The sequence below is a fragment of the Gavialis gangeticus genome, unplaced genomic scaffold, assembly GCF_001723915.1.
Source record: "Gavialis gangeticus isolate Ggan-Ray unplaced genomic scaffold, GavGan_comp1, whole genome shotgun sequence".
Classification (NCBI taxonomy): Eukaryota; Metazoa; Chordata; order Crocodylia; family Gavialidae; genus Gavialis; species Gavialis gangeticus.
The window spans coordinates 2650598-2655208 of record NW_017729017.1 but is presented as its reverse complement, the minus strand read 5'-3'; the positions used below and the strand labels follow the sequence as shown (position 1 = coordinate 2655208).

General features: G+C 45.3%; 1 protein-coding gene and 1 long non-coding RNA gene across 2 annotated transcripts in view; one reads left to right on the top strand and one right to left on the bottom strand.

Annotated features, from left to right (window-relative positions):
- PTPRT (protein tyrosine phosphatase, receptor type T) overlaps nucleotides 1-4611 on the bottom strand; it is a 1137038-nt gene that overhangs the window by 583095 nt on the left and 549332 nt on the right. The gene's annotated exons all lie outside the window — the stretch shown is intronic.
- Nucleotides 1-4611, top strand: part of LOC109294601 — a 21304-nt gene that overhangs the window by 9619 nt on the left and 7074 nt on the right. Inside the window, exon 3 of the long non-coding RNA XR_002096579.1 lies at nucleotides 1860-1861. This is a non-coding gene — a long non-coding RNA (uncharacterized LOC109294601). The remainder of the gene's footprint in view (nucleotides 1-1859; nucleotides 1862-4611) is intronic.

The following is a 4611-nucleotide window of genomic DNA, read 5'->3' as shown; positions in this document are numbered from 1 at the left end:
TGCTGGGGCCGGGCAAGGGAGGAGCGATTGGGGAGTGGGGGCTGGGTGAGGGGGCTCTTCCATGTGGCCCCAGAGCCCCCAAAGCTGCTGCTACTGCTGATGAGTGTGGGTTTTGGTTTTTTTTGGTTTTTTTATTCCTGGACTGATAAGGCCAGGCAGAGGGGCCATCAAGGGTGGGGCTGGGTGGAGGAGGTGATCGGGGAGTGGGCTCTGCATGGGGGGGCTCTGACAGGAGGCCCCAAAGCCCTCACAGTCCCTGCTGCATCCAGTGAGTGTGGGGCTTTTTTTTTTTTTTTTTAAAGTGCCGGGACTAGGCTGGGGCTGGGCAGGGGATGGGGCCAGGTGGGGCAGCCATGTGGGCTTCTCCCATGGCTCCCCCTGCCTGGAGACAGGCACAGCCACAGGAGCCATGGGAGAATCTGCAGCTGCCTAGCTGTTCCTGCCCAGCCGTTCCAAATCTCTGGATCAGTGTTGAATCAGTGCCGAATCTTCAATTCTGATTTGGCTGCATTGAATGGGGACAGTGATTTGAATCACCAAATCGAATCACTGTCCTCTGAATTGTCCGAATCTGAATTGAATACTTCCCTATTTGCACAGGCCTAGTAGGCAGATTTCCAATACAATGTGGTGGTGATATGGCAACTGCAAACATTCACTGTAGCGTCTAGAAAATGCATCTGCTGTGTGGAGTATTTCAGAGTTAGTTTAATGGAGGGGTGGAAGTTGTTAAAGTCTTATTGAAATTTTTCTAGAGATTCCTTTCCATGTGTTCATATTATGAAGATGTCTATATTAGACAGACAGGGTGAGCTCCCATTATAAAAAACAGTTTGAATGGGTACCGCTTTGTTCCTATGGTTGTTTAATGCTTGTTTGCTTGTCTCCTACCACTGCCTTCCCAGCCCCCTGCCCCATATACCTCTCTCCCCCTTCCCTTATTTTCTGTATTCTACTTTATCTCTTCTTACACTCCTTCTGCATGTCCTTTCAGAGCATTGGATGAAGTGAGCTTCAGCCCCCAAAAGCTCATCCTCTCTATATATTTTATTTAGTTAGTCTACAAAGGTGCAAGTCTACCCTGCCTTCCAATGACAGAGATAAGAAAGGGGATAGGAATTGTGATGCTTGCCCACAATGTTGACAAATTCAGCTTCTTCATGTCCTCCTGCCAAATGAAGTATAACTAAATGTAGGGCAAGACTTACAAATAAAGGGTTTTCAAATTCCACCTTTTTGTAAAGCACTTTTATTTTAAGTCAAGGATTTTTAAGGCAATTTTTAGGGCGAGAGACATGTGCCCAAGTGTTTGTCTAAGATCTCTCCCAATTATACAGTTGTTCCAATAAAATGTATCACCAAAAATAGTGACCTGATGTGTATTTCTTAGAATACATTGACCATACTTTTAAATTTTAGTGCTTCAGTAGAATAAAAATGTTTATCCATCTTCTATTGTGTCATTGTGGAGTGCTTCAGAGATACCCTCATTTCAACCGGGGTCATTTTTCATGTGTCTTAGGCTGATTTTCAGCTCTTTTGTATTGTAGGTTATCTGTCCACTCAGTTTGTATAGCTTTTAAGAGTTGTTTAGAGATAAATGAATGTTATGTCTGTCCATACCTGAATGCATACAGCCACCAGAACTCTAGACAGGTCTACACAAAGGACTAGATGACCACCTTGTACATCTAGAAACCATGGAAGATGCTTTTTATTACTGCTCATGTGCATTTCACTGTTGGAAGATAGAGGTAAGCTTTGTATGCCTTGGACATATGCCACCTGACCTAAAAAGCCCTTAACATCATTTTGCCCTTTCTTAGCAGGCATTACAGAATTTGTATGACAATTTTTAGAAGTGTTTTGTAAGATCAAAGCATGTTCTCAGAGCTCTAAGCATCTACTTAATACCTGTAGCAGGTTCAATATTAACATTGCTGGTTCAATATTAATGTTAATATCAAGCCTACCATAAATATTAAGTAGATGTAGTATAATATAAATATGAAATACAGAATAACCTAATGGCTTATGAGTTCTCATACTTAGAGACCTCTGGCTCTGAAAAAGAATTGCAAATTTCAGCACATGACAGAATTTGAGTCCAGCTTAATGAAGAACATATTGGATCTTGATTATACCTACTACAGGGTTTTCTTTAAAAAAATAAAAATCAGTGACTGAAATCAGATATTGTTCCAAATGGTTTAACACTGGTTAACATAAACATCAATAATCCTATATATAGCAATAGCATTACACTTATACAAGCCCAAAAGAAACAAATTATCTATACATATCTTAGGGAGAAGGACAATGCAGGCAAGAAAATAAAAAATGGGGAAAGGTGGAAAGAAAGAATATAAAATTAGGTACTCTGATCAGGAATGTTTGCATTTAGAAAACTAGACTACCAAAGCAGGGAAGATGATGGTAATGAACTGAACACTGATGAGAAGACTGGATTTAAAAGATTAAATAGCACTGTAGTTAAGAAAAAAAAAAAAAAGTTATGTTACCAGCAAATATCTAACTCTTTTAATCTAAAACTTAGAAGATGCCAGAGAAAAAAAAGTTATAAAACTTTTCTGTATTTGTTGTTACAGGGGGGTTGGGAGGGAAGACAATAAAGATAACTAATAATCAAGGACTTTTTCATTTTAATTTGCATCTGTATCTCCATGGGGAAGAAACAAATTGTAAGTTGTCTTGTGTTGTGTAATTCAATATTAGCTTCAGGCTAACAAATAGGACAGTAAAGCACATACTAAGACTGAATTATAGGATCCAGGGAGGGATAATCTAAGATTTTGCAGCTCTTTGTATCTCTCCAGCATACACGCCCATGCAGAGTGATGGAAATCCTCCTTCTATGAAAAGCTAGCAGAAAGTAGTGGAAGTCTTAGGAAGACAGGTAAAAAAAGAGAGGAGAGGAGAATGGTCATAGGAAATGGTAAAACTCCTTCAGACATGGACTTACAGTTCCACAGTGGAGTACTGAAATATGATTGGGGTTGCAAGGTGCTACTGCAATAGAAACTGTTCTAAATAAGGGGAGGAAGGTTGTGGCAGGGAGGAGAGAGAAACAAATCTGTGAGAACTGGGGGGCATCCATGAATAAGCTCAGATTTTGTTGGGCCTACTTGCATACATCAGTTAGAACAATGACACTACAGGTTTACCTTGCTTTATGCGGATTCTGTGTGTCTAAATTCACTCCCATGCTATGACCCTTTTTATACCTGTGAGAGGGGAGGCAGAAGCCCCCTCAGCATGGCTCGGACCCCTGACCAACATGCCCCAGCACTTACCTTAGGAGCCGGGACTAGCGGCAGCTGGGAGAAGATGCAGATGCAGGCTAGCCAGTTCTGCAGCTGCCTGAGTCTGTGTATCAGTGAATGTTTGGGGTGTGGCTTCTGAGCAGCGCAGGATGCTCAAAAGACAGCTGGGGAACCAGCTGATCCCACATTGGGAACCGAGGTGCAGAACGCCACCTGGGAGATGCCAGCTGCAGAGCTGGTGGGCTCCAACTCCAGTCACCTCAAGAAGGAGCCAGGCGCCTGCTGGAGGACCTGACCAGTGAGGCAGAGGGCAGCCTTGGGAGCCAACAGGGGCAAGGAAGCCCCATGGAGGGGCAACAGCCACAAGGAATAACACCAGGGAGCAGCAGGGCTCTAACTAGGAGCTTGGACACCATGGCTGGAGATGGCTCCTCAAGCCTGCAGGCAACCCCAGACAGACCTGGAATGGGCAGAGCATGGGGATCATGAGCCCCCAAAATGGGGAAGGAGGTGATGCCAGCTGGAAGAACCAGGGCGACCAGACCACAGGTCAGCTGGGCCCCAAGGAGATGACACCAGGAGAGGGGATTGAGGGACCTGAGACAGACTATCTTGGGGCCCACGCCAGCACGAGCCACTCGTTTTCAGCTTGAGTTAAAGTTTGGCCCCAGACGGGACAAGTTAATTTTTCCAGAAGAGGGGAAGCTAACCAGAGATGAGGGCAGACCCCCAAAGATTAATGGCCAGGAAGGCCCGTCCTTTCCAAGGCAGACAGCAGGGGAAGACCTCCAGGGAGCAGCGTTGACCCAGGTCAAGGACATGGAAAGGGTGGGATAAAGGGGGGTTTCGAGCCCCACAAAGACACACCAGAGCTGAGACCCCCTCGGGTCACTGACAGGGAACTGTTTCCCCAGCAACAACATCAAAGACATTGCAGGAGAGAAAGGGGCAGCTCCCAGACCATCTAGGTGGCACCAGAACCAGGTCTCACCCTGATGTCACTGGGGGGCAAGACACCAACAAAGAGGGCACCAAAACCCTACAACACCAGCAACAATACCAAAACCTACCAGTGACGATACCAAAAATTTGTTATACGCGAGGTAAATTCATTCTTATGTGTTCTGTGTGGTGGAAGCCCGTTGTTCAGGGCAGTTGGTGCTCATGCTTCTGCAGTTGCAGCTTCTCGGGGAGCGATGCAATGCCACGTGCATCCTGCCACTGAGCAGGCAGGGGGCACAGCACAGCTCAGCAGTGCCGCTCATGGGGCAGCTGTAGCTGGGCACAAAGCACAATGCACAGCAGCAACTGCCTGTCTGCTGTTCGT